Source organism: Equus przewalskii, chromosome 15 (assembly GCF_037783145.1).
Source record: "Equus przewalskii isolate Varuska chromosome 15, EquPr2, whole genome shotgun sequence".
Classification (NCBI taxonomy): domain Eukaryota; kingdom Metazoa; phylum Chordata; class Mammalia; order Perissodactyla; family Equidae; genus Equus; species Equus przewalskii.
Window position 1 is genome coordinate 5,587,864 of NC_091845.1, and position 12,996 is coordinate 5,600,859.

The 12,996-nt window shown below is 36.8% G+C and overlaps 1 protein-coding gene across 16 annotated transcripts in view; it reads left to right on the forward strand.

Moving 5' to 3' along the window:
- TMCC1 (transmembrane and coiled-coil domain family 1) overlaps window positions 1-12,996 on the forward strand; it is a 251,001-nt gene that overhangs the window by 146,336 nt on the left and 91,669 nt on the right. For 2 of the 16 annotated variants that reach the window (XM_070574670.1, XM_070574672.1), the window contains one exon: window positions 8,983-9,077. The exons of the other annotated variants lie outside the window; for them this stretch is intronic. The gene's annotated coding sequence lies outside the window, so the exon portion shown is untranslated. The remainder of the gene's footprint in view (window positions 1-8,982; window positions 9,078-12,996) is intronic. 16 annotated transcript variants of the gene reach the window in all.

Below are 12,996 nucleotides of genomic sequence, written 5' to 3' on the forward strand. Positions count from 1 at the left end.
AGCCCTGATTCCTTTTAGTATTTAGAGACGATTTTGAGCACTAAGTATGCTCATTGCCACTGTGTTGTGCCAATATGACAACTGAAAACAGTTTAATATTTCTTTGTAGTTCTTTTTGTCTTTAAGATACAAAGTGCAGTAAAAATATGTTTTAAAGTCACTTAAAAGAATTCTCTTTTGTATTGTAAATTTACCAACTTGATGTTGTTCGGCTTATTTGTTTCATTTCACTTTTTACATTTAGAAATATATTTCCATTTTGATTTAATTTGACTTTACAATTATATAAAACATTTACATGGTTCCAAAGTCAAATCTGCAAAGCAAGGTGCATTCAGAGAAGTCTAGCTTTCTTTGCTTGTCCCTTCCACCCCTCTTTCCTCCAAACTTTTTTTTGCTGGGAGTTGGGGGGGCTTTGCTTTCCATCTTTTTTTAAAGCGTAAACAAATGTGTAAATATATTTACCATGCACACACACTCATGCATACATGTATCTTAGAAATATGTTAGTGTACTATTCTAGTATACTTTTTCTATTACAAATACTGCTACAGTAAATAGGCTTGTCTTTTGATATTCTTTACCAGTGTGTCCTTGGGTTAAGTTTCTAGAAATGAGAATAACTTTGCTAGATTCTATTTCCTTTCAAAGGGGTTGTACTATTATGCAGTCCCACCAACAGTATCTGAGAGTGCCTGTTTCCTTACTACTTTACCAATACAGCAGATTGTATCTTTCTAATTTGTGTCAATCTGATAGATGAGAGATGGTATCTTTGTGTAATTTTAATTTGTATCTGTTTTAGTGTGATCAGTGTTGAACATCTTTTCATGTGTTTACAGGCCATTTGTATTTCTTTTTCTGTGGATATTTTTTTCAGTCTCTACAGAGTTGTGGATCTTTTTCTTTATGTAGAAAGGATAGTAGCTTTTTTTCTTCTAAATAAATTGCAAATATTTTTTGCATTTTTGATATTTTTTTGTCTTCTTTGTCTCCTACACTTGAGTTATTCTACTTCTGTAATTAAAATGTCATGTAGATCTGTACTTTCTTAAACGTTCCTATTGCCACGAACCTAGTTCGGGCCAGAATCACTTCTCACAAGACAATTAAAATGGCTTTTAAATTATTGCCTCCTCCATATCCAGCTTTGCCTTTCCCAAATCTGTTTTGCCCATACACCACATAAATCTTATAAACTATGTCTTTTACAGTCTTTCTCCTGCCGTACGGCCTTCAGTTGCTCCTCCTCTGCTCAGAGGGAAAATCATATTCCTCAGGTTATTGTTTAAGCCCCTTCGTGACCTACCACCAATTAACCTAACTTCGTTAGCCGGTGAGCCTAACGTTCAGCCAGATCAAGTTGTTCAGTGTTTCCCATACAGCCTCTGTATTTGTTGACTCTGTTTTTCACTCAGGTTTTTCTTACAGCCTGGATCACTTTATCCTCCCTTTCCTTTCCTAGCCCACTTCCAAACACCTTATCCAAATCTTTCCCATTCTTTAAGCCAAGATCAGATGCTTCCTTCCTATAATACCTCTCCTCTGCTGTTCCCACAATTCTCCCCTATGATCAAGTTCATTTCTGAGAGTATTCTAATTGGAGACCATTAGAATTAAGGAAGCATTAGAGAGGTGGCCATCAGAGATCCAGAGATTTTGATAAATTGTATTCTGGTAGTATCACGTTGACAGAAAACTACTAGCACACACATTTTTTTAATTGATTCATTTAATCTCCCAAGGGCAGTGCCAGTGATGTTTCCATTGTCTACATCTTTTCATTTTTATTAGACTGGTAATTATGACTGCTTAGGGGACAAGAAATTAAATCTTAGTTTTAACCTAACTATACTTTATCTTTTTCTTCAAGTGTACAAATTGTATTTGCAAATTCAGTTTTACCCTGTAATATCCCTGAACCAAAATTCAGAGTGTTTTTCCTGTGGGTGAGGGAAATTTTCACACTCTCTAGATTCTCTGAATTGATGAAGCTTTAGAATTAAAACCTGTAGCTTAGGAGTGTTTTGATAGTGTTTAAAGTATTATATCAAACCTGTGTTCTTACTGCCTCAATAAATACATCTACAGTTTTAATTTTTGCTCTCCATTTAATTGGACCTAAGATAACTACAGAATCCCTTGGAGCCCCAAATAGTTATCAACCTCAGACAAAATTGTTTGCTTGCCAAGGACAGAATGTTCCCCTTTAATAATATAAGGGAAATAAAAGTTCCATTTTGTACCAAAAAGGCAGTACAGGGTAGGCTCATTTGAATTCATGACAAACATAATAAAATGAGAAAGTAAAGAGTGTGTTGGCTAAAATAATCCTTTGGTAATTATCACCTTAAAGGAAGACCTTTAATTTTTAAAGGAAAGGGTAGACAAAAATAGTCTTCCTTGCTTTCGATCCAGGGAGAGTTTGTGATTAATGATGAAGAGCATTTAAAACATAAATTTTGCTATTTTTTCCTCATCTTTAAATCACTATAACTGCTTATGTGCACTAAGAAGAGAAGTGTGATTTAATTATTCTTGGTTCGTTTTTACCCCTGGTAAAGAATAAAAATGTAAAACTATGTCATTTCTAGATGTTAGTGTAAAAACATAGTGTATGAGGTCTAACCTTTAGATTGCTTTGTAAGATAATCAGATTTGGCAGGGAGATCTGAAGGGCTTGAAAGAAGCAAGGACAAAATTCCCAGCTCTTACCCCCTTACCTTTTCCTGGCCATGTATCTAAAACTGTCACATCCATTACTGTTCACTTGTTTTTCCTCCTCTACTAGACTGTGAACTCTGTGAGGTCAGAACTGAGTCTCACTTCTCTATATATTCCTAGTGAATTCAGGGATGAATCAAGAGTCTAACCCTAGCCATGCTGACAAGCTTCTGTTTAGCCTCAAGCAAGTCATAGTACAGCTCTTTATGCCTGTTTTCAAAAGGATTAAAGGAGAAAATTATAGTCTCTTGGAGATGGAAGAGACCCTAAAGATTACATAATCTAACCCCTTATTTTACGGATGAAGAAACCCTGCCTACCTGGCTCTTCTAAGTGTGAGAATAAAAATAATTGAAACTAAATAAATAGCAGGGTTATATTTTAGACTGATTGTCTTTTGTGAGATAGATTCGTTTCATTTGGGACTATGCTGTAAAGTCTTAAACCAGATTCATGTTTTTCTTTGCAATTTAGTCCTCAAATGTTATTCTTGAGTTAGAAAAAGAATGGATGGTTTAAGTTTCTCAGGGCAGAGGACAATAGGAGAGGGAAAGAAACATCTAATCAGTGGGATAAGTGAAAACCAAATACCGAGATCTAGTTGCTTAAATCATTTGTTTCTCACTAGGCACTTCTCACTAAACTTGTTTTTGTTTTATAATAAACTCATGGACACATTAAGGTCCTTATGTCTAAATATGTGGGCATTTAAAAAAATTATTTTCAGAAGTTTAGATTTGGGCACTTTTAAATTTTTATGTTGTAATAAAATATCTTCAAACTGAATTATGAAGAAGAGCTGTGTCCTGGCGTCTGTTGTAAGTATAATGTATCTCAAGCAAACTGAAATATTTATTTTTAAAATAAGGGAGTGGTTATTTGCTTTTCAGAAGAAGGCTTCCCTTTAAAAAAGCATTCAAACGAAGTACTTACATATGCTACAACAAGAATGAACCTTAAAAATATATTAAGTGAAAAAAAGCCAATCACAAAAGACCGCACATTACATGATTCCATTTATGTGAAATATCCAAAATAGGCAAGTCTGTGGAGACAGAAAGTGGATTAGTGGTTACTTAGGGCCTGGAGGGATGGGAGAATGGGAGGCTGGTGGGTAAGGGGTGCAAGGTACCTTTCTGAGGTGATGAAAATGTTTTAAATTTGATTGTGGTGATGGTTGCACATTTCTGTGAATATGTTAAAAACTACTGAATTGTACACTTTAAATGGGTGAGCCTTCTCATGTGTGAATTATAGCTCAATAAAGCTGTATTTGTTTTTCAGTGAGGAAGATTGGCCCTGAGCTAGCATCTGTGTCAGTCTTCCTCTCTCTTGTATGCGGACCGCCACCACAGCTTGGCTTGGTGAGTGGTGTGGGTCCCTGCCTGAGATCTGTACCCGTGAACCCTGGGCTGCCAAAGCAGAACACGCAAAATTTAACCACTATGCCACCAGGCTGGTCCCAAATAAAGTTGATTTTAAAAAGCATTTATCCTAAGAATTGTTTAGTGAACATTGTTTTGTCATCTAAATAACCGTTTGATTTTTTTACAATAGTGGCTAACATATGTTGATTGCTTATTATGTGCCAGGCATTGTGCTAAATATTTTAAAGTGTACATTTTCTCACATTAGGCGTCAGTTTCCATACAGCTTTTCAGCAACACAGTCATCATTTATTCTCTGTGCATTACTAGCACAGAACCTTACAAATGCTATAAACTCAAAATATTTGAATGAATGCCTGGGTATATGAATGAATGAATTTAGCACTCTGACATGGCATCCTTACACATCAGGGCATAGTTTTCTCCTTTGTATCAGTCTACCCTCAGAGGTACTAAGCACTTCTGGCTCACACAGGGATTAGTGTTTGTATCAAGCAGAATTATTCTGACTTAGTTTTCCCATTTCCACAGAAGAAAGAAAAGAGGAGGGCATTTATTGCATTGTCCTCCTTCCCTTTGCTCCTTATTTCAAGTAGTCAGCAACCCATCTTTAGCTTTCAGTCTTTATATTTACTCCTGGTGGGAGTGGTTTGATCTTCTAAGGAGAACACTAGCCCAAACAAATTTAGCTTCAAATATGTCTGCATCAGGGGCTGGCCCCGTGGCCGAGTGGTTAAGTTTGCGCACTCCACTGCAGGCGGCCCAGTGTTTCGTTGCTTCGAATCCTGGGCGCGGACATGGCACTGCTCATCAGACCACGCTGAGGCAGCGTCCCACATGCCACAACTAGAAGAACCCACAACGAAGAATATACAACTATGTACTAGGGGGCTTTGGGGAGAAAAAGGAAAAAAATAAAATCTTAAAAAAAAAAAAATATGTCTGCATCAGAGTCCAAGAAAATTCCTCTCAAAATCTTCTACATAGGTGATAGTTGGTTTTTTTTTTTTTTCAGTTTCAGAGTAGAAATAAGAGATCCCCAAACTCTTACAGGGAAGGCCCAGTTTCTTCTTATTTTTAGACAATTGAATTAAGTTGGATGCTGACTAGATTCACGAATAATATAGTTCAGCTCCACAAGCCAGAGCTCCCTGAAATCTGATGGCCTAGTGGCATGTGGTAGAGATTGCTCTGACACTGTGACATCTATTTTCCTTCGAATTCTGGGTTAACTGGAACGTGCCTCTCCCACAGCTTGTGCTGCTAATTATTGAATTATAAGAAATTACAGTTTTATTCATCACTCAGCTAATCTAAATTTGCCAGACAGTCTTTCATGACATCATTCATGAAAGGGAATAGAGTCAAATAAGCTTTTCTTTTTCTAGAATTCTGAAAATCTTGGGGCCAGCCCTGTGGCCGAGTTGTTAAGTTCGCACACTCTGCTTTGGTGGCCCAGGGTTTCAGCGGTTCTGATCCTGGGCGCAGACTCATCAAGCCACGCTGAGGCGGCGTCCCACATTCCACAACTAGAAGGACCCACAACTAAAAATATACAACTATGCACTGGGGGCTTTGGGGAGAAAAAGGAAAAATAAAACTTTAAAAAAAAATCTTGAAAACTGTGATGATGACTATAAAGCCCTCCATCTTAGTCCATTCAGGCTGCTATAACAGAAAAAATATAGACTGGATGGTTTATAAACAATAGAAATTTATTACTCACAGTTCTGGAGTCTGGGAAGTCCAAAGTCAAGTGCTGGCAGATTTGGTTTCTGGTGAGGGCCCACTTCCTGGTAAACAGCCATCTCACTGTAACCTTACATGGTAGAAGGGTCAAGGAAGCTTTCTCTGGCCTCTTTTTAGTGCTGCTTTTATAAGGGCACTAATTTCATTCATGAAGGTTCCAGCCTCATGACCTAATCTCCTCCCAAAGACTCCCACCTCCTAATACCATCACTTTGGGGATGAATTTTTTGGGGAAAAGCAAATATTCAGACCATAGGACCCCCTCACTCCTGATTATTTTATTTATGAGTATAAGAAAGTTGTTTGCCAATAAATACTGGATCTTATGCTGAAAAATATCAATTTTTTTTTTTTTTTTTTGAGGAAGATTAGCCCTGAGCTAACTACTGCCAATCCTCCTCTTTTTGCTGAGGAAGACCGGCGCTGAGCTAACATCCATGCCCATCTTCCTCTACTTTATACGCAGGACACCTGCCACACAGCATGGCTTTTGCCAAGCGGTGCCATGTCTGCGCCCGGGATCCAAACCAGCAAATCCTGGGCCACCGAGAAGTGAAACATGCGAACTTACCCACTGCGCCACCGGGCCAGCCCCAAAAAATATCAATATTAAAAGCATTTTTTTCTACCCATTCTTTCTTTTTCTTTCCTCCATTTCTTAGAGTTTTAAAGACATAGCTATTTTTAATAAGAGGCTCATAACCGTTTCCTCACTTATTATAAGATTTGTGCCTGATTTCTTAAGGTAATAGTTTAATGGTTTCATTAATAAAACTCTTGTTCAGTAATATATATATATATTATTTTTCTCTTAAAATCCCTCCATTTTTAACTAGAGATCCAGGTTTTTGCTTTTTTTGTTTGTTTGAGTGTTTGAAACTTTGGAATAGAATCAATAATACAGTGTTGCAGGCTGCACATTTTATCCACCTTTCACCTAAAAAGACCAAGCCAAGCAGAAATAATTTAAAAACTCACTTGGGAATATCTGTAAAGGATGATTTTCTTTGTGCATAGATTGCTAAATAATTTATAATTCCACTTAAAATTTCATTCACAACCTATTGATTATAGTTCTGCTGACAGGAACTGTATCAGCCTCCTTTCCCTATAGCATCCAATATATTATTATTATTGAGAAAAGAGAAGTTCTGCCCTTGTTAGCAGAACCAAACTGAAAGGAAGTACTTAACCAACCATATGATAGCAGGGGGGAAATAGTCACAGCCTTTTTGAAATATCAAAGAATAGATCAAGGGAAACCTTTGTTCCATTTAATTTACTATGACATTTGGTCATGTTTAAAGTCTGAAGAGAGAATGTTTTGTAATTTTTATCTTGAGGCCTAGCAAACCATCAAGTCTTCGTGCTTTCCACTGATCAAAAGCAGAGGCTGGGGGCCGGCCCTGTGGCCAAGTGGTTAGGTTTGAGCCCTCCGCTTTGGCTCCCCAGGGTTTCGCAAGTTTGGATCCTGGGCGCAGACATGGCACCGCTCATTGGGCCGTGCTGGGGCGGTATCCCACATGGCACAACTGGAGGGACCTACAACTAGAATGTACAACTGTGTACTGGGGGGCTTTGGGGAGAGGAAGAGAAGGAAAAAAAAGAAGAAGATTGGCAACAGATGTTAGCTCAGGTGCCAATCTTTGAAAAAAAAAAAAAAGCAGAGGCTGAGTGATGATGCAGCCTTTCTAGGTATGGCAAAACAGCGAAGATGGTAAACATAACAGAAGGGAAAAAAGCATTCTGGTTTTAAAAGAATCCATGTAGTGTGTTTTTATGAGATGAGACAAGAAGCTCATCATATTTTGGTTTTAGTTTTGTCTACTAGGAAGATTCCAGTTTTAGCAATTACTGTAGTATCTGTAGTCTAAGTTTATGAATTATTTCTCTACTTCCTTATATGGTACATATTTTCTTATCCTTGTTTTAATTGTTTTATTTTTGCTTCTCATTGTAAACTGTCTTCTAAAAATTTTTAGCGAGTAGATTGGGTAAAATTAATAACTAAGACTGGTACTTTATTAAAATCCTCATAGGGTACAAGCTGATTCCAAAAAAACAAATTCCTGTATATTTCAGGCAGTTTAAAATAGCTGTGACTGGGTTAGCTTAAGTTGTTTAGCTCATTGATGGATTATGAGTCCAAAAACTTTAGTGGGTTTGAAATTTCTCTGTTTGCTTTGCTTTGACTACCTTCTCTGACTCAAGTCTCCTTTCATGTCTCAGTTGTGTACTCTTCCTCTATTATCCCCTAACACTTTGCATTTATCTGTATCAGACTGTATATGATAATGGTCTCTTTGCTTGCCTGTCTCTGCCATTAAACTGTAAGCTCCTTGAGACCAAGGATTGTGCTTTGTTCCTGACATAGTGCCTGTCATATTATAGATGCTCAGTAACTGTTTTCATAAGTAAATGTTTCATGGTGATTTACGGTACCCTGAATCTTGAGTAAATTCTCTGAAGCTGCTTGATGATGATGACAAAGGGACAGGACAACTAAATTTGATTGAGTCAGTGTTATTGTATCTCTGAACTATAGAACTCAAAATTCCAGGATAAGAATGCTATTATATAGATCAGGAGTCAGTGAACTATGACTGGCTAACCATCTGTTTTTATGAAGCTTTATTGGAACATGGCTATGCCCATTCATTTACCTTTTGTCTACAGGGCTGCTTTTATGCTTATTCCTGTATGTATCAGCTATGGCTGCTTTCCCATAGTGCTGGGTAGGCAGAGTTGGGTAGTTGTAACAGAGACCATATGGCTCAGAAAAACAAAGCTGAAATATTTATCATCTGGCCCTTTACAGAAAATGCTTCTCAACTCTTGTTATAGATGAATGAAGGGAACAGTACGTTATCTAGAGATAGCCATCTCTAAAATGGAATAACTCCAGGGATGGTTGTGAAGAGTAAATTAAATATGTGTCTACTACCTACCACAATGTCTAGCTTATCTTAAGTTCTGAATATAATTTATTAAAAATTATTAAATAATCAAGATAAGGTTAATGATATTTTTATAAACATGTTCCTCAGGGTTTGGTTAAGCACTTGAAACCACTCAGAATATAAGATAAGCTGTTTAACAAAACATTTTTTTATATTTCTAGGTATTTAGAAACTTCAGATATTTTCCGTCAAAAAAAGTGAGAAGAGGGGAGGGAGAAACAACAACAACAACAAAAATAGCTGTCTGTCTGGTCAGGTACAGAGTTCATGTGATCAAGCAGTAACCCATGACTGCATTAGTGGTTGGGGTAATGGCATGAAAATATTTGTCCATATAAGTACTGGATTTATATTAAAAAGGTAACTGAATAAACATCTTCTATATTCTGTGGCTAAAATACAAAATGTCTTAATTCAGATTAATTTAGGATTTCAGAGATCCCTAAAATGAAAGGTATCTCATGTCCTTAACCTGCCTCAAGTTGAACGAAGTTCCTGTGAGCCTTCAAAAACAAAAAACAAATCCAAACTTTTTTTTCTTAGACTTTAGCAATTCCCCCCACTCCCAACCCCACCCCCCAAAAAACCCCTCATTATCTTGAAGACTTTAATGTACCTTCTTTAATAAACTGTTCTACCAACACTGATCTGAAGAATGTAGAGAGCACAGGAGTAGAACATGAGTGAGCAAAATAGGCAGATGGAGAGGCTCTGTGGCATAATGGTTAAGGAGAGATCTGGAATCAATCTCTGAGTTAAAATTTTGGTGCTTTTCACTTAGTAACTATGATTTGGGGAAATTCTTCAGTGTCTTTAAATCTTAGTTTCCTTATCTGTAAAAAGCAGTTCAATAACAGAACTTTCCTCAACTGGGTTTGTTGTGAGAATTGCATGAGATAATCTATGTAAAATAAAGCCCCAGCAAATAGGAACCGGTTACTAAATATTAGCTACTGTGGTGGTGATGGTGAAAAAGGGAAGCTTGCTTGCTTTCTTTTTTAAGCATAGCTTACTCAAAGTATTATCAGGATCAAATTGCCAGAATAGTGTATTTTCTCTGCTTTTCACTTAGTTTTTTGAGCTCTACATGATATTTTAAAAACTGAAAAGTTAGGAAAAAGAGCAAACTAAATACCTTTTGAGGGCAAGTTTAAGAATCTAACCTCATTCTACCAGTAATCTTGCCTGTTTTCATCTGTTCCTAGAGTCTCTCTTTTTCACCTAAGACTCGCGTAATGCAATTAAGTGGAAAGGAGGCACAGGAATATTATCTCTGAAATCTGTAAGATATGCTAGGACTGACCCTAAAGGGTGAGGAATAATGACATCTGCTGGAATTGTTGGTAAAATATAGTAATTTAAGAACCAAATGTCAAAAATGGTTATATAGTGGACAAGTGTAAGAATTAAAGTAGTGATTTTAGTGCTTGATGTATCAAGTCACAAGTCACTTGAAACGGCACTAATGGAAGAATAATGGAGCAAGCATTGAGATACCTAGTATTTTGGAGAAGTAAATTTGTTTAAAGTGTTTCCTGTTTTTTTTTAATCACTTAAAATACTCAAACCTTTCATGTTCATAGCAGTACTATTCACCATAGCCAAGAGGTGGAAGCAAACCAAGTATCTGTTGATGGATGGATAAGCAAAATGTAGTACATATAAGGAAATTCTGACACATGCAACAATGTGGATGAACCTTGAGGACGTTATGCTAAGCGAAATAGCCAATTCCAATAAGACAAATACTGTATGATTCCACTTATATGAGGTCCCTAGAGCTGTCAAATTCATAGAGACAGAAAGTAGAATGATGGTTGCTAGGGGAGTTGTTTAATGAGTACAGAGTTTCAGTTTTGCAAAAAGAAAAAGTTCTGGAGATCTGTTGCACAGCATTGTGAATATACTTGACACTACTGAACTGTACACTTAGAAATGGTTAAGAGAATAAACTGAAAAAAACTCACACAAACTTGTTCGTTTGGGAGGACACAACATGAAATCATTTGGAAACTAATAGATGAACTCAGCTAAATTAAGGAAAACAAACGATGAAATAAACTGTAAAACTACTCTCTCTTTAATTACATTTCAAAGAGGCTCACTAAGAACAGCAAAACAAGCCATTGTTTTTTCAGTAATCTGATTTATAGCCGTGATTTTATGCTAATAGTACCAGGAAGCCATTGTAGGTTTTTAAGGGAGGGGGAATTATGAGAATTGTGTTTGAAGATGTTTACTAGGGGTCGGTGAGAAGGAAAGATTAGAGAGAGTTCATAGAGAGAGCATGCTGAGTTGGAAAGCTTCAATGAGGAGTCAGTTGCAGTGGTTCTTAGGATTCAGATGGAGAAGAGGAGATTGTATTGGTGGTTGGTGAGGAATGAGAGAGAGATAAGTAAGTAAGGTACAGCTAAGTAAGGGGAAGTTTAAATGCTGGGATAAAAAGATTTAAATTTGATGTGGTAGGCCTGAGAGATTCAAAATAATCATCATAATTAACATTTACAGAATACTGTCATGTTCTTTATCCTATGTGAGCCTGAGAACGATGTAAGGAAAGTACCCTACTTTACAGATAAGGAACCTGAAGCTCCTAGATGTTAAGTGACTTCCTAATCATCACACAGCTAGTTAAGTAGGTCTGGGACGTGGGCTTGGACACCAGATCATATTATGCTCATAAAGGTTTTTGAACAGTAGAATGATATGTACTCTAGAAAGTTCATTTTTAGTGGCTCTATGTAGGATAGATTGCAGGAAGGGAGGAACTGGAAGCAAGGAGACTGGTTAGGAAGCTGTTAGAGCTGTCTAGGTAGATTAGACTAGAGACTTTAGAAGCAGAAACAAAATATTAGATTTGAATACTTAACAGAACCATAGATATTTTTTACTTTAGGGGGCCTTCAAGGCCTTTTGATAGAAGTCCCTTACCTCAGGCCAGGTACACTGTTGTTAATTTTATTTTATATATGAGACAACTGAAGGGCAGAGGTCAAGTGAATTGGTTAAAGTACTAATATCTTCATCCTGTGTTTATCATAACTTGTACTATATACTTCCTCTTCTGATTTGTTAAGGCCTTGCTAAGCTAATTTAAGACCTTGCTAACCTAAGAGGATCCTTCTCCTTATAAGACACCAGCAAAAAGTCCTCTATACTCGACCACGTCTACACTCACACATAAGTGTTATTCATTTTTCTGTCCCAAGTACCTAACACAGAGCTTGTCATGCAGTTAGCAGTGAGTGAGTAAATGAATCAATAAGCTGACATCATGGAATATTAAAAAGCATTAACTTTTACTATTGCCTGCAATTTAGGCCTCTAATTTGTGTCACAGAAAGACTTTATGTCAAACCTAAAAGTTTGTCTTTTTTAAAAAAATAAACTTTTTATTTTGGAATAATTTTAGATTTACAGAAAAATTACCCCAAAAAAGTACAGTATTCTCATACACCTCTCAACCCAGTTTCAGTTCCCCCTAACATTATTATCTTACATTTCTGTAGTACATTTTTCAAAACTGAGAAACCAACATTGCTTCATTACTATTAACTAAAGCCCAGATTTCATTCAGATTTCACCATTTTTTCCATTAATGGCTTTTCCCCCCTCCAACTCCTGCCCAGGGTCTAATTCAGGATATCACACTGCTCTCAGTTATCATGTCTCCTTAGTCTTCTCTGGTCTATAACAGTTTTTCAGTTTTTCCTTGTTTTTTGTGACCTTGACTGTTTTGAGGAGTACTCATCAAGTATTTTATACACTGTCCCTCAATTTGAGTTTGCTTTTCTTACAATTAGACTGTGGTTATTCTCCTCACAGGTAAAGGGCATATCAGAGAGTACATGGTGTCACTGGTGATGTTAAGGTTTGGTCACTTAGTTAAGATAGTGTTATGTCAGGCTTCTCCACAGTAAAGTTACTGTTTTTCCCTTTTTATACTTTATTCTCTAAAAGTGAGTTGCTGAATCCATCCCACCTAGAGGAGGTAGATTTATGCTATACCTCCTGGAGGGGGCACTATCTACATATATTACTTGGAATTCTTCGGTACAAAAGATCTGTCTCTTCTCAATTACTTATTGTCATTTATTTGTATCAGTATGAACTCATATATATGCACTTTATACTTCAGATTATAGCCCAGACTATCGTTACTTATTTTGTTCCTC